This window comes from Pinus tabuliformis, chromosome 3_2 (assembly GCF_031772625.1).
Source record: "Pinus tabuliformis cultivar Carrire ecotype Pingquan chromosome 3_2, CPIR1, whole genome shotgun sequence".
Lineage (NCBI taxonomy): Eukaryota > Viridiplantae > Streptophyta > Pinopsida > Pinales > Pinaceae > Pinus > Pinus tabuliformis.
Genome location: NC_142302.1, coordinates 555125119 through 555145929, shown reverse-complemented (window position 1 = coordinate 555145929; position 20811 = coordinate 555125119). Strand labels below are relative to the sequence as shown.

The 20811-nt window shown below is 39.8% G+C and overlaps 1 long non-coding RNA gene across 1 annotated transcript in view; it reads right to left on the bottom strand.

Annotated features, from left to right (window-relative positions):
* Positions 1 to 17288, bottom strand: part of LOC149181725 (uncharacterized) — a 114893-nt gene extending 97605 nt beyond the window's left edge. The window contains exon 1 of the long non-coding RNA XR_016257558.1: positions 16796 to 17288. This is a non-coding gene — a long non-coding RNA (uncharacterized LOC149181725). The remainder of the gene's footprint in view (positions 1 to 16795) is intronic.
* Positions 17289 to 20811: the final 3523 nt, after the last annotated feature.

Below are 20811 nucleotides of genomic sequence, written 5' to 3'. Positions count from 1 at the left end.
ATTTGATTTTGCTGGGAAATTGATCTCTAGAGTAGCAACAGTCAGTTGTCAGAGGTGATTCAGTAAAATCGAAGTAGTGAGAGAGGGGTAGGGATAGTAAGACTGGAAGGAAGTTTCTCCAGTCCATGAGTGCATAGAAAAGAGACAGAGAGTTCCACAAAGAGGCAGCACAGTGCTTTAGAGGGGAAGTCATATTTTGCTGAGGAGAAGTCAAAATTTTGTGCCAGAAGCCGAAGTGGGAGCCTAGAGGCCAGGAGGATCGATTTTCCATATAATAATTGATTAGTTAGCGATACAAACGTTATTCTGAGTTGTGGGATGCAGATCTGCGTAAGCTAATGCAGAGGCAGCGCAGAGGCAGCAAGGGGCAGCTCATCTTGAGCCAACGTCGGTGTCGGATCACTGGTGGGAGTGAGACTTTTCTCACTAGATCTCCTGTCAGTTATTTCTCTGTATGGAAAGCTAGATTTGAGCTTCCATAGATTTGTACTCAGATTTACTACTGCATAATAAATAAAACCCTCAATTGTTGCACTGGTTTTCCCAAGTTGGGTTTTTCCGAGGACATTGGTCCAAAAATAACAGTGTTATTTATGTGTGTGTGATTCTATTCTTCCAGCATTATTTTTCTTCCGCAGTATTGTATTTGTGAAGGTTGCAATGTATTAGTTTCGATATTTACCGTAGGATGCAGTAAATAATTTGTTCAAGTTATTTAACAAACAAAATAAACTTAATCAGTTGCTAAAATAGGATTCGGGGTTTCCATATTTTCACAGTGGTAAGGCACAAGACCATGGAGAAGATTATCTCAACTCTGGATGTTAAATCATCCACTCTTATGGAAGCTTCTATAGTCCCTACACATTGCTTCTGCACATTGATTACTATTTCTCTTTTTCTTGGGATACTGTGAAGACTAGTAGCCCATCTCATGACACTTTAAACACTTCATGTGGCTAAAGTCTTTCTTCTTCTAGTTCAAAGAACTTGAATCTTCCTTCTTCCCCTTTTGACCCTTCTTGTGTCCTCCTTTCTTACTTCCTTTATTCACCTCCCCAATGAGGGCTTCGTTTTGGATCTCCTCCAGGCTGGTTGAAACAATTTGTAATCTAGTATCCTACTAGATAAAATGATCCGAAAGCTTCTAAAAGGTAGTAAACATCTCCTATGGATAGAAACCCTTAATAAAACATGTCCTAGGTTGAATGGAACCCATCTTATGCTATGGGGACCAACTTCTCATCCTCTACCTTCAGCTTGAACACAACAACTTAATATCTCAACTTAATAATATTCATCAGTTAGATGTTCATCATGTCTATGTCACTTGTGTGAGTGCCAAGGAGTTCTTCTTCAACAACTTCTTCTAGTTAATATTCTTAGTCTAGTGTAGATTAATCGATTCTTAAAACATCTCCTTGGTTACGCTCATCAAATTCTTGGGATCAATAGGCACTATAGGGGTCACTTCAACAAAACATCATACATCAACCTCCTCCAATAGCATCTATATTATATAGTTCCAAGATGCAAAGATGGAAGCACATCCTAACTTGTCAATAGCCACACGCTTTGAGAATGAGAATAGCCAATCCTACAACTCTTGACACACAACTATACTAAACAATCAGCGTAAAAACAAAATGGATTAGCAACCTATAACAAGTGCAAGTAGCCTCTCTTAGGCACACAACAACACTCCAACCATTGGAGAAATTAGACGATCACACCCTACAACCTATTACCTCTCATATTGACATGTGTGGTAAACATGATCTTGTGTAGATTGATGGGATCATTCTAGCCTTCCAAAGGTTGAAATGTTGGTATAGCTTCAGGGGTGTAACTTTTCTTCACAAATCTTCATCATGGTGCTCACATCCTAGTCACTTTCACTTATTTTTGCATGTTTGTCCTCTAACATGGTGACTCACTTACCTAGTTCCATTCATATTCTTTCTATTTCCATAATTTTACCTAGGAAAATTTGTTTATTGCAAGCATATTATAACTTTTGCCTAGGCAAAATCCACTTCTCACCATTTTAGCCAAGCAATTTATGTATAACATCACTTCTTGACATTTTTCCTTTGTAAAACCCTCAATTACACCTATATTCCACTTCATTCAATATCCTAGGAGGCACATGGCATAGTTAGCTTAAAATCCATAGCTCTTACTTTATAACAACTCCTCAATTGTTATATTTTCACTTTTACTAATGTGAACACACCTAACTAGTTTGGGATATTTTAATTAAAAATTTAAAATCCTAAAAGTTGGGTTGCATGCTTCATTGTTCTAATTCTTGATTGATAACTTTTCCCTAAGTTTCACTTTTTAATTGGTCACTAGGTGGTGTAACTTAAAGTTCATTTTGTACACATGAGACCAGGAACTCCCCCTTTTGGCAGATACTCAAGTGATACACTAATTCCTAATTATTCACTAAGGAACTTAACTTTATATCCATGAACTACAACTTAAGTTAGTACTTCCCCCTTTGGCACATATATTGAAGGCGAAAACAAATGACAAAAACTCAATTCACCATGGCCTCAATTTAGCCTTGTTCACATGTGTTAAACCTCATTCTTGCTTTATCGTTATCCCTTTGCACGAGGTTTTAGGAATTATTTGAGCCTTGAGTGGCATAGGGAAGATTAATAAGCATGTGCCCTAGGGTTTTGACCTTCCATCTTATCCTCGACCTCATCCACTCATGCACACATCCCTAGGTGGTGCACTCTACTAAGAGGATATATCCACTTCCTACATAACCCTATTAAAAGTTCACACCTTGCACACATGTGAAGTGACAAGTGATGGCTTGTCTTACTCAAAGGGTGCCTATATGCAACATTTTGAGGAGATCTAGTCTCAAGGGCACCCCTTCTAAGACAAGAATTTCTGTAACAACCCTAGTGAAAAGTTCATGTAATAAAAGTTAATAAAAGAAAAATAAGACCGCGGTTAAGGGACACTTATTCCAAGCTAAATGTTGGGCAAAGATATCCTAGTGGGCATCACTAGATGTGTGTTCGGCTAAGGAAAATTGGTAAAGGCTAAGGCAAAGGAATTAAAAGGCAAAAGGCATTTTTGGCACATTTATTTATGAAAATAAAGAAAATTAGGAGAAAAATAAGGTGAAAAGTCACAAGTTGCATGTGAGGAGGAAATTGAAGGAAAATAATGGAAAATGAAGAAATTAGAGGCCTCGTTCATAAAAAAACTTTTGAGGATCAGTTGTTAACCTTTTGTCAGTTCAAGCTTAGAGCTCTCTCATTATCTCTCTCTCTCTCTCTCTCTCTCTCTCTCTCTCACACACACACACACTCACTCTTGGTCACTTAGAGTTTTCTTGGAGCACTCTAGCTTTGGATCAAGGAAGGAAAGCAAGGATCAAGGAAGAAGAGCAGGATTAGGCAGCTTTAGCAAGAATACTTGTAAGTAACCTTTTGCATGTGTGATTTCCTAGCTGGTTTGGACATGCATGGCTTTGCATGTTGGTGTATGGTTCTCTTGCTGTCGGTGGCATGGTTTTGTCGGGTTATGACAGTGGTTTTCAGCCTAGCCTTGCCTTTTTCCAGAAGCCATGGTGTTGGGATTTTATTTTGGTTTTTGAGCTTTGGTTTTCTGGATGGGTTTCGGAATCCAGGGCAAAGGTGGTCTCAAGTTTCATTCCCAAAGGCCTAGGAATCCCTTGAGCAGTTTTGGCGGAATACACGGTAAAGCCTGAGGCAAAAGCCTCAATTTAGGGCCTAGTGATCTGGGTTTGGATTGTGGTAAATCTTGAGAGACTGGTCTCGGTTTAGGGCCTAATGATCCAGGATTGGATTATGGTAAAGCCTGAGAGACAAGGGGGCGGAAAATTCATCAAGGATAGTGATGGATTCTGGATGGCATTACAAGTTCGGTTCGGTTGTGATTGGAGCACCGGTTTTGGTGTGATCACAGTTGATGAGGGTGGAGGTGGTTTAACCTCTGGATTCCCTTGATTGTTCTTGGATTGACTGTTCTATGAGATCCAACATTCATGCTTGGAATATGGCATGGGGGTGATTGGTTGAAAGAGAAAATTGGTTTAGCCATGTCAATGGTCGGGCGGCACGTGGAAGTCCCAACCTGGTCGGATTTGCCTATGATTAATGAAAGCTAAGTTCTCTTACTTTTGCACTAGTTTATATGTGGATTTAATGGTTGTCATATCTCTGATATTTATATGGTTTTATGCTAGTTATAAGCATGGTTAAATGATTGGTTCATGTCATGGTTATTTCATGTAATTACTTGTAATTGTTAAATGGATGGATGCAAGACCTAATTGATGATATAATAGTTCAATGGAGAAGGAGGTGATCCTTTTGGTTATGTTTCATAAGTTCTTTTAGTCATTTATGCTCTGTCTTGTATCCTAGACCTGTAGGTTGCATTGATGCCAAGTGTTTGACAGAATGTCAATCCCGGTTGGGGATGCTCAGGCCTAGTCCTGAGGTTGATTTTTGATTTGTTTATATTGTCATCATGTCTTTGATGGATTCTAAAGGTTATAACAAGTTTTGGGCAGAGGTCAGGATTCTGGGCTAGAAAAGTGGCTCAAATCTCGGGGACGCTGGCACAGGTTTGCTGGAAAAAGTCTAGGGACGCTAGCACACAGGCCTATGAGAGCAACTTTGGCTTTTGGTCATTGTCTTGCCTATAGCATGAGAGTGACCAGGGGTTAAAAGGCTTAAATCATCAGTGGGACTCAGGGACAGGATGTCTGAGTGGCTGACATGTCTCCTGAGGGTGTTGTTACTGATGTGGATGGGTTGTTTGATATGTTTCGTCGATTCCATTTCCTTAAGGTCACCAAGGAGGTTGAATCCCTTATAGTAGCCTCTCTCGTCACATGTTTACCCTGGCTGGCCAGTTGCTTGGGTGGACCTGGGAGGAGGGGGTGTTACAGATTGGTATCAGAGCATGGTTACGCTCTCCTTTGGTGAAAGTGTTGGTCATGCATGCATGTCAGTTGCATGTGTGTCTCTTACACTTGCATTCCATGTGCATGTTGCATTGCATCATGTTGATCATGATGGTAGTAAGGTTGTCATGAGGAACTTGATGTGATTTTGTGGGGTCCATCGTCGAAAGTATATCACTAGTTGCATATGGTTATATGTCTCTTACATGTTGATTATATGTTTCTTGACTACATCCTTGTGTATATCAGGTGCATTCTTAAATGTTTTGATTACATGTATCAGTTTTGTAGGTTGGTTACAAAAATTGATCACTTATGCTCGACTGCATGTGTTCATACGTATGTGTAGTTGATTAGGCATTGCTTATGCATGTTGATAGTTGCATGTGGAAATGTGTGCAATGGAATAATGGTTGTTCTCATGCATGAATGCATTGTTGATATGGCCTTGCATTGATGACTGGACCCTAGCTAGAATGATGTTTATGCGTTGATACACTTATTTGATATATGTCTATATGTTATTATGATTATGTTATACATGTATCACATTGATTTGATGATCTTGCAGACAAGATATCCTCCCCGAATTATGTTAAGGTACGCTGATTTATTGTGATTTGGTTTAGCTGACATAATATGCCTTGCAAGAAAGAGATCAGATGGCTAGCAAGGTGGTAGACTACATAGAATCTCCCTATGCATCAGATGGGCAGTGTGGTGTGGGGCACTCTTCTAAATTGGCAGACACATTGAGAAGCCTGAAGGAAGAAATAAAGAGTTGCAAAGCAGACAATGACAAAATCATGCAGGCACAAGAGAAACAAGCAGAGGTGAATGCGATACTAATTCACAGTTTGTCAGATGTGCAGCAACTGGGATGACTTCGGATAAGCCATGGACATGAGGACAGAACTAATGTGGCATATGGTAGTGGGTCTCCTAGTAGACACAGGTCAAATAGATCTAACACGATTAGAGATGGCAGGTTGTTGGACACTCCGAATAGGAGAGGTGATCAACACAGGTACTATTCCAGCTCTGGTTCTAACAGGCATCATGATCATCATCGTTATCATCCTTACAGGAGGAGTGATAGGGGATACTTGCCAGATGAGTTTAAGAAAGCAAAGCCACCTACCTTTGATGGAGAGATGAAGAAATCACAGGATGCAGAAGCATGGTTGCTTGGTATGAAGAAATTCTTCCGATTGCATGATTATTCAGAAAACATGAAAGCAAAGATAGCCACTTTCAATCTCAAAGGTAAAGCAGATATTTGGTGGGAATATGTGAATAATGTCAAAGGTATACATGAGGAGGATTTGACTTGGCATGCATTTGAAAGGCTCTTCAAGAAGAAGTACTTGTCTAAGAGGTACTATGATGACAAAGCTAAGGAGTTTTATGAGTTGCAGATGGGTTCTATGACAGATGATGAGTATACTAACAGGTTTTTGGAGTTGTTGAGATATGTGCCTTACCTCAGGGAGGAGAAGGCCAAGGTTCAGAGATTCATCAGTGGACTGTCAGTTGCATACAGAGATCAGATTGAGTTCGATGAGCCTAGATCGTTGGAGGAGGCCATCCGAAAGTTGAAGCATTGTTATGAGCAGTCGAAGTGCAAAGTTGAGCCTAAGCATGACTTGAAAAGAAATGAGAAAGATAAAGGAAAATGGCCACCAAAGAGAGGAAGACCTCAAGATGCAAGTGAGAAAGAAAATGTAGTTCCTTACAAGAGATTCAATACAGCTGAGAAGGGACGTGGAGAGCAGCAAGCTAGAGGCGGTGGTAGGGAACCATTGCAGTGTTGGATATGTGGTAAGGATCATCGTAAGAGGGATTGTCCGCAGTATCAGAGTGGTGGTAGACCCCAAATCTACAGTGCTCAGGAGGCGCATACAGTTGGTGATGTTGGTCATAGCATTCCTCAGATCTATGCAGTTGTGGACAACAGGTAGGCGAATCATCAGGCATTGATCATTGAGATGGACGGTAAGCTTTGTGATCAAGTTGTTTCTATTTTGATTGATCCTGGATCTAACTATAGTTATATTAATCCTGACCTGTGGATAAGTGTGGTTTGAGAAAAGAAGTGCATGTAGAATCTTGGTTGGTACAGTTGGCTACAAGTACAAAGAAGCGAGTTCACCATTGGGTAAGAGCTTGTGCATTTGAGTTAAATGGTATGCCTACAACAATACATTTGAATGTATTGCCAATGGGATCGTATGGTATGCTTTTGGGTATGGATTGGCTATACCTTTACAGAACCAAGGTGGATTGCTTCGACAAGACCATTGAGTGTATGGATGATAGTGGGGAAAGAAGACTTTGCAGGGGAAGAAGAAGCCTACATCAGTGAGGATGGTTACTACTATGCAAGCTAAACGCAGTTGCAGAAAAGGTTGTGTGATGTTTGCAGTACACATTTTTAGTGACAAGGGTAAGGAGGTTGAGGATGTAGATGTGTTAAGAAGATACCCAGTTTTGCAACAGTTTCAAGATGTATTTCCTGAGGACATTATAGAGTTGCCACCTCATAGGGAGGTAGACTTTTCTATTGAGTTGGTGCCAGGGGAAGCTCCAGCATCAAAAGCACCTTACAGGATGAGCACACCTGAGTTGGTTGAGTTAAAGTTGCAATTGAAGGAAATGTTGGACAAGGGGTACATTAGGCCAAGTGTATCGCCTTGGGGTGCACCAGTGTTGTTCGTGAAGAAGAAAGATGGTACTCTTAGATTGTGCATTGATTACATGCAGTTGAACAAAGTAACGATCAAGAACAGGTACCCTTTGCCGAGGATTGATGATTTGTTTGATCAATTGAAGGGAGCAATAGTGTTCTCTAAGATCGACTTGAGATCGGGATACCATTAGGTACGCATCAAGGAAGAGGATATCTTCAAGACTGTGTTCAGGACCAGGTATGGGAATTATGAGTTTGTTTTTGTTCCATTCGGTTTGACTAATGCTCCAGCTACATTTATGTGTTTGATGAATAGTGTGTTGCGTCCTTATCTGGACAAGTTTGTTATTGTATTCATTGATGACATACTAGTATATTCTAAGAATGAGGAAGAACATGTCGAGCATTTAGCAGCAATGTTGAGATTGCTAAGAGAGCATCAGTTGTATGCTAAACTTAGCAAGTGAAGCTTCTTTCAGACTGAGGTACATTACTTGGGGCATGTTGTCTCCAAGGATGGCATAGTAGTGGATCCAGAAAAGATAAGGGCTATCATGGAGTGGGCAGCTCCTAAGAATGTGGATGAGGTGAGATCATTCATGGGATTGGCAGGTTACTACAGGAGGTTCATCAAGAACTTCTCACGCATTGCATATTCTATCACATCATTACAGCGAAAAGGTAAAAATTTTGAATGGACAGAAGAATGTGAGGCTAGTTTTGAGCAGCTTAAGCAGTTGCTGACACATGCACCAATGCTAAAGATTGCGAATCTGGACAAGGAGTTTGTAGTGTGTACAAATACTTGCAAGGGAGGACTTGGTGGGGTTCTCATGCAAGAAGGACAGCTAGTGTGCTATGAGTTATGGAAACTGAATGAGCACGAGCAAAACCATCCGACGCATGATCTTGAGCTAGCAACAATTATATATGCATTGAAGATGTAGAGGCACTATCTTCTTGGCAGGAGGTTTACATTGATGAGCGATCACAATGGGTTGAGGTATTTGTTTGACCAGCCGAATCTAAATGCCAGGCAAGCTAGATGGTTGGCTACCCTTAGTGAGTTCGACTCCAAGATCAGATGCATCAAAGGAAAGGAGAACTAGATTGTGGATGCTCTTAGCAGGAAGGTATAGGTAAATCATATAGCAGCTATGAACTCTTATGGGACAAAGTTACAGGATAGGATCTCGTACGCAGGACAGCGGGATAACAAATACATGGAGATCATACTCAGGCTACAGTAGAGTACAGGTACAGGTAAAGGTACAGGTGATCAAAACGCAAACTATCATCTCATTGCAGATGGTTTGGTGAGGTTTAGAGACAGGATCTATGTACCAAATTACAGTAAGCTCAAGAAGCTTATCTTAAGGGAGTTTCACGTCAAGCCATACTTGGGTCATCCAGGATATCAGAATACATTGACAGCAGTGAGGAAGTTCTACTATTGGCCGAATTTGAAGAAGGATGTGGCAGAGTTTGTGGCTAGATGTTTAGATTGTCACCAGGTAAAGCTAGAATGTAAGCCTCCAGGTCAGTTACTACAGCCTATAGTGATTCCGGAATGGAAATGAGAGGTCATTTCCATGGATTTCATCATAGGTCTTCCAAGGACAGTAAAGTAGCATGATTCTATTATGGTCGTGGTCGACAAGTTGAGCAAGGTAGCTCACTTCATTCCAATAAAGACTACATATTCATCGAGTGAGGTAGCACAGGTGTTCATGAGAGAAATAGTGAGACTGCATGGTGTTCCAAAGAAGATTGTGTCGGACAGGGATGCAAAGTTCATTTCCAAGTTTTGGAAGGAATTGTTTGCAGGTTTGGGCATAGAGTTGGCCTTCAAACAACTTATCATCCGCAGACAGATGGATAGACAGAGAGGGTCAACAAGACCTTGGAGGATATGTTGAGGATGTATGTGATGTACCAGCAGAAGAAATGGGAGGAGTATATTCCATTGGTTGAGTTCGCATACAACAATGGTTATCAGGAGTCATTGAGAATGATTCCTTTCGAGGCATTGTATGGGCAGAGTTGCAACAATCCCATCAGCTGGAGTGATCTAGTGAATAGGGTACTTATTGGACTGGACATGTTGGCAAACATGGAAGAGGAAATACAGGTTGTAAAGAAGAATCTAAAGGCAACACAAGATAGACAGAAGAGTTATGCGGATCAGCACAGGGTGTTCAAGGAGTTTCAGGTTGGGGAGCATGTGTATTTGCGCATCAAGCCCAAGAAAAAACTCTTGAGGATTGGTTCATGTGCCAAGTTGGCACCACAGTATTGCAGGCCTTTTGAGATCCTTGAGAGGATTGGACCAATGGCATGTCGACTTGCACTGCCTCCAACAGTGAAAGTCCATGATGTTTTTCCATATTTCATTGATTAAGAAGTATATAAAGGATGTTGATCATGTTATTGATTGATCTATATTGCAAGTGGAGCAAGAAGGAGAGTTGCAACCGGAGCCTCAGTGCATATTGCAGCGGAAACATCTCATGCTCAGGAAGAGAGCCATAGAGCACGTTAAAGTGCAGTGGAAGCACTTTGGGCCGGAAGAAGCTACATGGGAGACGGCGGATCAGATGCAGGCCCTATATCCTTCATTGTTTGCCGGCTAAGGCTAAGCAGTTTTGGTTTGATGTTGGTATATGTTTGGCATATGTTTTGTTGATGCTTTGGTATATGTATGTATATATATATATATGGATGTAAATACCACCATGAGCTAAGTTATAAAGCTCCAATTAGCGGTATGGGTGTCATGTTATTATGGTTGTTATCTTGTCATGTTGTCATGATGTTTTGCTTTTGAGCAGGTCTTTCATTGTAAATACTACATCGAGCTAAGCTATAAAGCTCCATGTGCAATGTGTTTGCTTTTCAGCGGTTTTTTTGAGGTCTTGGTGTGGTTTAAAACCGAAAACAATGTTCCCCAAGGGGGAGGGTTCTCTAACAACCTTGGTGAAAATTTCATGTAATAAAAATTAATAAAGGCAAAATAAGACCACGGTTAAGGGACACTTATTCCAAGCTGAATGTTGGGCAAAGATATCCTAATATCCTAGTGGGCATCACAGGATGTGTGTTTTGGCTAAGGAATATTGGAAAAGGCTAAGGCAAAGTTATTAAAAGGCAAAAAGACATTTTTGGCACATTTATTTATGAAAATAAAGAAAATTAGGAGAAAAGTAAGGTGAAAGGTCACAGGTTGCATGTGAGGAGGAAATTGAAAGAAAATGATGGAAAATGAAGAAATTAGAGGCCTCATTCATAAAAAGGTTTCTGAGGATCAGTTGGTAACCTTTTGTCAGGTCAAGTTTACAGCTCTCTCATTATTCTCTCTCTCTCTCTCTCTCACACTTGGTCACTTAGAGTTTTCTTATAACACTCTAGCTTTGGATCAAGGAAGGAAAAGCAAGCAAAGGGAAAGGAAGGAAAGCAATGATCAAGGAAGAAGAGCAGAATCAGACAGCTTCAGCAGGAATACTTGCAGTTAACCTTTTGCATGTGTGACTTCCTAGCTGGTTTGGACAGGCATGGATTTGCATGTTGGTGTATGGTTCTCTTGCTGTTGGTGGCATGGTTTTGTCAGGTTATGACAGTGGTTTCAGCCTAGCCTTGCCTTTTTCCAGATGCCATGGTGTTCGGATGTTTATTTTGGTTTTTGAGCTTTGGTTTGTCAGATGGATTTTGGAACCTGGGGCGAAGGTGGTCTCAAGTTTCATTCCCAAAGGCATAGGAATCCCTTGACTGGTTTTGGTGGGATACACGGTAAAGCCTAAGGGAGAAGTCTCAGTTTAGGGCCTAGCGATCCGAGTTTGGGTTGCGGTAAAGCTTGAGAGAATAGTCTCAGTTTAGGGCCTAGTGATCCGGGATTGGATTGTGGTAAAACCTGAGACAAGGAGACGGAAAATTCCTCAAGGATAGTGATGGATTCCAGATGGCATTCCAAATTCGGTTCAGTTGTGATCAGAGCACCGGTTTTGGTGTGATCACGGTTGATGAGTGTTAAGATTAGGTATGTTCTATGCTAGAGCAATTTATAAAATTTTCATAGTTAGCAATCACATCAGCATTACGATAAACTGCAGATAGAACATAAATATAAAACGCAGAAGACAAGCCAATGCAAGAGGACACAAGATATGGCGCGAGCCAGGGACAAACCCCACAATGTGTGGGGAAACCCTTTGATCAAATCTTCTTTTATCTTCAAAGTTCAGCAGAGAAGGAGAGAGAGAGAGAGTACATTTACAACAGAAGTCAATACTTTGACTTATCTAGATCTAGCATAGATCATTTCATATCATGATGAAATCAGTTGAAGACATTCTGCTTCAACTGATTCTCAAGGTGACTCCTTCACCTATCATCGTGCTGCATCTCGTCCATTTGCTACACCTTACTGTGTAGCACCATCATGCTGCCCATGATCATCATGCTGCTCATGCTCTCATACATCACTGTGCTGCCCATGATCTTCATCATGCTGCTCATGATTACTTCGCCCACAGTGTCGCATTTTTCATCATCATTCATCACAGCTTCATTGAGATCTTGACCTTGCTATGAATGTAATTATGCCCAGACTTCCAGCGCTGAGACTGAGGTTGTCCTTATTGCTGCACCATTATTTCATCATCATTGAGACCCTCACTGTTGCTTCCTTATCAACATGCCCATCATCATGCTGTTGGGATCATCATCCTTGCAGCACCTCAGAGATCATCATTTATTGCCAAGACTAATACAAAGATATCACGTGGATCTTCTTCACCATTAGTATGCTGAGACTGTGGCAGAGTTTAGGAAGTATGCAGAGGTTGTGATACTATTCCTTCTCATCAATCTGAGACTGTGATAATCATTGATATCCTTTGATAAGAAATTAGGGCAACATCTGATCTTTAACTGAGACTGTAACTAATATCTCATTGCACCGAGGTCAATTGTGGTTATGTCGAGACTGTGTTACGGTACTCTCCATACTCCTGTAGGATTTGCGATGTCATCACAATTATGACGAGAACATGTTACAACTGCAATATAATGTGACTGAGATTGTTGACCTTGAAACAAAGTAACATAGGGACGGAGCACCGAGATCATAATTGCGTGGATCCTGTTATACTCGTCGAGGAATAGCGCTATGACTCGAGGCTCTGAGTTGCCGAGATTGTTCTTGCTCCTGTAGGGTTCCAGAGATCTCGCCAAGAGATAATGATCATGCTTTCTGTTAGGAGGTACACCACCGAGGAGGAGGGGATTATCATCCTTCCTTGCTGTGATCATAACCGCATCTAACGAGGCCTTCTGAGATCTTATACCCAACCGAGATCTCCTGCCTGCACCTCGCATCCATTTGCAGCTCAAAGAAAATGTGAGTTCTATTTCTCTGTGTAAACATGTCTCCTTGACTGCGTGAAAGGACTGTGTTTAGGCTTCTACAGGCATCGTATTAAGGCTCCTCTTTGACAGCGTATAAGGGCCTCTTGGACAGCGTATTATCCTCATTGTTAGCCACTGTATATGTAATGAACTGTAGCTCATATATATCGTCCTTACATTATAACATATTTATGCCCAGCGTATATTCATTTGCCGGCGACCTTCATTACAGCGTTGAATCCACTGCGGCTACCCTTCATGTATTGCTAGTGGATTCATGACTGCGTTATGAATTCCATTCCTTACTGCGGCTAGGGTTTGACAGCGTTAGGATTACAGCATCATTTGAGCCTCCATCTTTGAGCGTATATGAGCTTCTTCATGACTACGTGTTAGGATGGCTCCCTGTCTCAAGCTTGTGTTGTAGATGCATTCAGGAAGCCTTCTTGACTTGCGTAGATGACGGTTGCTGATTGACCTGCAGTTAGGGTGTGGCTAGATCAACCCTTAGGACAGCGTAATCTCCTCTAGATCTCTCTGTCCACAAAACCCAAACAAGTGGAGAAGAGAGATCGCATGAAGAGTGTCACAAATGACTTCAAGTCCTCTTCTATTTATACTAAAACGTAGAGGTTGAATAGACACGTCGGTTGGGCTTCTAGAGCCTACATAAGAGCTGGTCGGCTTGATAATAATTACATAAACAAAATAAATTCATATCTCCATAAATACTTATCGGAATCGGATGATCTTTGGATCAATCCTACACCTCTCGACGAGAGGGATCCAATAAAATTATCAGCTGCCATAAATAAGCTGACCCATATGGAGTTTTGCCCTAGTTGCCAATTTAACAATGAGGGTGGAGGTGGTTTAACCTCTGGATTCCCTTGGTTGTTCCTGGATTGGTTGTTCCATGAGATCCCACATTCATGCTTGGAATATGGCACGAGGGTGGCTGGCTGAAAGAGAGATTTGGTTCAGCCATGTCTATGGTCAAGTGGTATGTGGAAGTCCCAAACCTGGTCGGATTTGCCTATGATTAGTGAAAGCTAAGTTCTCTTAATTTTGCATTGGTTTTTATGTGGATTTAATGGTTGCCATATCTCTAATATTTATATGGTTTTATGTTGGTTATAAGCATGGTTAATTGACTAGTTCATGTCATGGTTATTTCATGTCATTACTTGTAATTGTTAAATCGATGGATGCAAGACCTAATTGATGATATAATAGTTCAATGGAGAAGGAGGTGATCCTTCTGGTTATGTTTCATAAGTTATTTCAGTCATTTATGCTTTGTCTTGTATCCTAGACCTATAGGTTGCATTGATGCCAAGTGTTTGACAGAATGTCAGTCCCAGTTGGGGATGCTCAGGCCTAGTCCTGAGGTTGATTTTTTATTTTTTTATATTGTCATCATGTCTTTGATGGATTCTGAAGGTTATAACAAGTTTTGGGCAGAGGTCGAGATTTTGGGCTAGAAAAGTGGCTCAAATCTCAGGGACGCTAGCACAGGTCTGCTGGAAAAAGTCCAGGGATGCTGGCACACAAGCCTATGAGAGCGACTTTGGCTTTTGGTCGTTGATTTCCTATAGCATGAGAGCGACCAGGGGTTAAAAGGCTTAAATCATCAGTGGGACTCAAGGACAGGATGTCTAAGTGGCTGACATGTCTCCTGAGGGTGTTGTTGCTGATGTGGATGGGTTGTTTGATATGTTCCGTCGATTCCATTTCCTTAAGGTCACCAAGGAAGTTGAATCCCTTATAGTAGCCTCTCTCGTCGCATGTTTACCCTAGCTGGCCGATTGCTTGGGTGGACCTGGGAGGAGGGGATGTTACAATTTCAAAGTTGACTTGGTCAAAGTGGGCACAAATGCATTTCTTGTAGGATGAATTCATGCACGGTGAAGGTTTTAAAATTGAACATGAACACAAAGCATAATTCTTGCTCAAAGGACATATAAAAAAGAGCACTCAAGCATTACACTTAGCATTGGCATACATTTCTAGAAGAACACCCTCATAAATGAAACTCTACATATGGAAAACCACTCATTTTCTTGGAATTTCACCTCCTAAAATTATATTATTGTTTGGAAGTGGTTATTTCTAGGAAAATGCCTTCATCATGGAATTTTACACTTGCCATTCATGCACACCTATTGGAAATTTACCCTATTTGTATGACCAAGCATTTTATTATTATTTTTGCACATGAGGAGGACAAATGACACCAAGATTTCGCCTTTGTATGAAGACGAGGATGGAAGAAGAAGACACGTGGCAATACAATAATCTACAACATTGTATCAAAATGTTTTTCTATGGGTTTTTGATCTAATTTTCCCGCTTAGTTAGTTGAAAATATTTTTTTATTTTCTTTGGAGAGTCTCATAAGGAAAATAATATTTTATTGTAGAGGATTTGAGCTAAAATCTATATAAGGACTTGCTCACTCCATTTGCAAGATGGATTAGATTACTGGAGACTAATGGGAAGAAGCTAGTTTCACCTCTGCAAAGCTATTGTGTAATATTGCCGATTATTTAATGTTTGTATTAAGGTAGTCATAGAAGGATTTGAGTTGCAAGCTTAATGAGGTAGGAGCTATCACAATGAAGGATAATGCAAAAGATGTATTATTTTATCTTTATTTCCTTTATTTATTGAATTTGAATTAAGTGTCCATCGTCTCAGAAGTGAATTTCTTAGGGTTTTGTTTTTTTACAATAGATCTAGTGTGCAATTTTCGTTGTGATACTTGGGTTTCATAAGAGTTAACCTCCCTTTAATCCTTGCAAGTTCCATTCTCTTTTAGTTTGATTCTCTTCTCAGAAATCTTCTAATGTTTGGAAACTTCAACAACCAAGACAAGAGGACAAATACTCAGGAGTGGCTTAGACCCCATAGCCCAAGCAAGATATGCACTAGTTTCCTGTTCACTTATTACCCAAGCCCATATTTTACATTTAATTTTCCATCGCAATTGTGGCTAGGTTCTCTTTACTCCCATTCCTACAACACGAAGTGACCCTAGTTGATCAATATGGAAGCCCCCCTTGGATAGGATTCCATCTGCCCAAGCCTAAAGAGCTGAGGAAAGTTGGTGAAATCACAGTGGCCAACCTCCTAGTTCCTCAAGGCTAGTGTCCCATCTTTGGGACTTTAAGTTAATGGTGCTAGTTTGTCTGCTAAAACAACCTATCACGGGTATGGAATCTGGATCTCTTTAATCACTAAGGACACTTGGGAATCACACCCACTTGAACCCTCCAATATATCCCTCCCAGACTGAACTGATCTCACATACACAAAGCCCTCGAAGATTTCAATGAAAGTGCTCTGATACCATGTTAAAATTTCAATACATGATAAATAGATTTTGCACTTAGAAATGAACCTAATCTAAATAGCTTAAAACACAAAAGCTCCTATTAAAACAACTAATTCTGAATATGAACACATCGCTGAAAATACAAACAACAAAAGTAAGAAGAAATCTGCAGCAGTCAAAATCACATGTATTTTCTTAATTGAAAAATAGGAAATACAATGCTACTAGCTCAACTCTTAAGACACACCGACTCACTGAGCGATAAGGTAAAAACCTAACAATTCTTAGATCATTATTTAAAAAAGGACATTCTTGTGGAGGGTAAACAGGTGAATGCTTAACTCTAAAAAAAAAAATAAAGACCAAAAATAGAGATACAAACCAAAGAAATAGAGAGTACCTGATCACAAAAACTTAAATTCTTGATGTGAACAAGACGAAAGTTGCAACCTTCAACCTTTCTGCACTCTTTCTCTAAGACATTGCAACAGTTGATTCATTTTTGAATGACCTACTGCCAGTCCGTGCAAGAAGCGTTAAATTAACAACACGAATCCCATTGATAAAGTGCTTCCGTGCAGAAACATTGCATAATTTCCATGCCTTGCAGCGGATCATATCAAACAACATGGTCCTCTTTTCACTAGAGATAGGCCCTAACCCGTCACGGTATACTACTGCCTTTTCAAAGCAGACAGGCCCATCACCATATTCCAAGGAATCTACTTCTACACTACGACCCAGAGAAACATGCATGATGTGTGAAATCCAGGAACCCATTGTCTTTACAAGCTCTCCCCAATGATAAAGTACAAATCTTTCCGGCACTGTACATTCATTTTCCTTATTCCAATTTACAAAACCTGTCAATGCTGTCAAGCTGTGCCAGGGATTTACATTTGTCAGATACAAATGTTAGACCAGGAAGCAGAATTGAAGTGGGTGGCAATTGCTGTGGCCAGGCAAACCCATAAGAATTCTGGGAACCATCACTGGGATGCCTCCCCTGCACACAAAGAATCCTACCATTAGATATTTTAGACGGAAAGTAAACGTGCTCAGAATTGCCATTTTCTTTTTTCCCTCTCAAAGTGCTTATGAACCAAGTGTGACCTTGATCTGAAAATCCAGTAAACCTTGTATCTTTTAAAGGTAAAAAGGTCACAGATTCTCGAATTTTATGTCCCATAGTCTTCAGTTTGAATTTCAACTCTTTGATTTCATGCTGTCACACTTCACTGTCACTTTTTCCATTTCTTTGTAGGGCAGAAGCAAGTAAATTTCTAAAACTATTACTTATTGTTGCATTGTGTGTATTTATGCTGAGGCTCGCTTGTTTTTTCGAAAGTTTATCAAGTAATGCTTTTATCAAGCAATGACCTTCAGCAGTAGTTAACTCCACTTTAGCATCCATGTCAAAGTTCTTCAACAAACACGTCGCTGCAATATAATGCTCCAAAGTTTGAGATTCACTGTTCACTGCCCTGTCTTTTACATCTGCATTTTCAAAATGTTGGGATGTTGTATAATTTCCGTTGGTTGTCCATTCCCATTTCAATGAAAACCATTCAGGTTTCTTTTCATATGCCCAAAACTGCAGGACGATAATCAGCAGTATACAAGCAACAGTGTAAACATAAATTGGAAAGGAATCTCTTTTCCTAGAAAACAATTTTGTAACTAATCGTAAAGAGCCCGGGCACTCCATGTTGTCAAATTCTTGTAGAACAATTTTACCAGTATGCTATATACTGACAATGCAAAAATCACCAGCCTGCTATCTGATAACTATGTAGCTGTCATTTAGTACCCTGCCCACTGCAGAGCATATAAAAATGCTTGCTCAACATAGAAATTCCCATTCTGCTTTTCTATGTATTATACCCCAAATGTTTAATATCCACATTCTGCATTATGGAATAAAACTGAGATTAAGCATATAAACTCGTATCATGTGCAATCATGAAACTATCGATATCTCTGAAGGCTAGTTCCTAACTGCAGATGCATACATTTAAAAAGCAATCAAAGGCGAATAATTATTGACCAAGGGAATTTTAAGACTTCGTAAGAGAATTGTATACAATTCAATGATATGAAAATTAAAAATTCACATCCGCTCCAATATCTAGAAGATCTTCTAAATATTGGAGGGGATGTTAACATTTAAGTTTCAGATCATTGAATTGTATAAAATTTGGATAGTTGAGCATTAGACTCAAATAAACACGCAAAATGAAAAGTATTTACAAGTAGAGACTTAAAAATTTAGAAACGATTTCATATATACTTGTGAATTTTCACATGCTTCAAGAGTCGATGTGAACTTTCAAGTTTCAGACCATTGAATTGTTTAAAATTTGGATAGTTGAGCATTAGACTCAAATCAAATACGCAAAATGAAAAGTATTTACAAGTTGAGACTTCAAAATTTAGAAACGATTGATATATACTTGTGACTTTTCACATGCTTCAAGAGTCGCATAATAAGAACTATGGCTATTACCAGTACATCTGTGAACAAATATGGTTTTCTGCCGAAGAAAGCGTTGCAGCATTTTGCTTGCTTCTGCTTCTTTCAGTTGGTATTAGGGAAAAACAAAGTTTGCATGAACGTTTGGTAACGGTGGAGAACAATTAATTAGACAATATGGATTTCAAAGCATCCTACCATCTCAAAAACTAGTTTCTTTTGTCACATTATGGAGCAATCATTAGAATCCAGTGTCCATGAGTTCTTGCAGTGTGCAGGAGTTAAAAACACCTGCATCCTTATGCCATTATATTTCTGGCATTGAATATCTTTGTGGGAGCAAGACCCAAATTTGAAGTGTTGATATAAACAAAGATGCATTGAAAATGTTGCATGTTTTAAGTTGTGTATAGTGAAAATCTACCTTTGTTTATATTTTACATGCCCATGTTTTATCTGAATGTGCAGCATTGATTTTTGTCTACTCGAGCCCAAGTAATCGTCCATGGAACTGACAAAGCCAATTATAAATACACAAGTAACTCCTATGATCCTTGGTTTGAATAATGAGGATATTATAACAAAGAAGACAAGTTAACCTTAGGATAGTACCCTCAATTAAACAGAGGAAGTAATGGTGGCAGCTTGGGGCCACTTCTCACAGAGTTTGAGGGCAATTTTTGCACGTCTGTTGAGAGCTGCTCTGAATTTCTTATATCTGAAAGTTTGTAAAACCCAATGCCAAAGCTAAGGTGACTAGACTATTAAGCTGCATCTAAAATTCTAAACTCTAGATTTTGCAGCTGATCATATTGTTTGTATGGTTTCTGAATTTCACTGTGTAGTAGATTTATAAAGAAAAACCATACAAACAACGCATCACATTTAAAATTGTCATCCACACGATGTGGACCGCTACAGCTTATGAAAAAGCAAGTTGTAGATAAAATCTTGAATAATAAAACTGCAAAACAGGGCTTTTGAACTATGAGGGAATCGAACTTGAACAAAACAAGAAGCAGCATTGGATGAGGAAAGAAGCATGACTTACCAAAATAGCTCAATAGATGTTCTGAACAGATCGTGGAATCAAGTAAGTGGCATCATGGTAGAGTTAGGAGAAAAACATGAGAGGAGACGATGATGAGATCCGCTTACGATCCAACACACGGGACAACATACATGAAGTCCACCAACCCACATGTGTCTTGAGTTTTCAAGAAATTCATTTCTGAGGTTTTTGTAATAAGATTTATTATCAATTTGCCACCATTTTTACTTTTTGTGCTCGGCACTGCCATTTTTTTAATATTCTTTGCTTACAGCCACGTTCCCAACAGCTAAGTCGCATGTGTCTTGATTTTTGCAAGAAATTCAGGGTTGTCACCATTTTGACTTTTGTGCTCAGCATTGCCATTTCTGTCAATATTTTTTCGCTTGCAGCCACGTTCACGAACAGGTTACTCGCTCAGTCTTGATTTTTCAAGAAATGTGCCCTGGAGTAAGATTTAGCCTAGATTTAGCAAAACTGTTTTGTCAGCTTGTCGAATCTCGAACTTGCCCCCGTTGACTTTTGTTTCCAGTTACACAACTACACTGCTGCTTTCCTTTTTCTTTAAATTAAAACCTCCCGTGATCCAATGGTTTTTTGTCACATCAATTCATCTACAAATTTTTAATTTCGGGATTTCTGTGGCAGTAGGTAGGCCTAATTTTATTTTATGATAATCATAAATACAAATTCAATGTTTTTCCCGCGAAGCAAGATTCGAACTACACCTTTACCAACCCTGCAGTAAATTTTGGATTTCACTGGAACTTAGGAGGCCTAATTTTATTTTATGATACGGATAGAAATTCAGCGTTTGTTTCCGCAAAGCAAGTCTCATCATGTTATTGGTTTATATTTGATGGAGAGGAGTTGACAATAGGTAGGGTGGTTC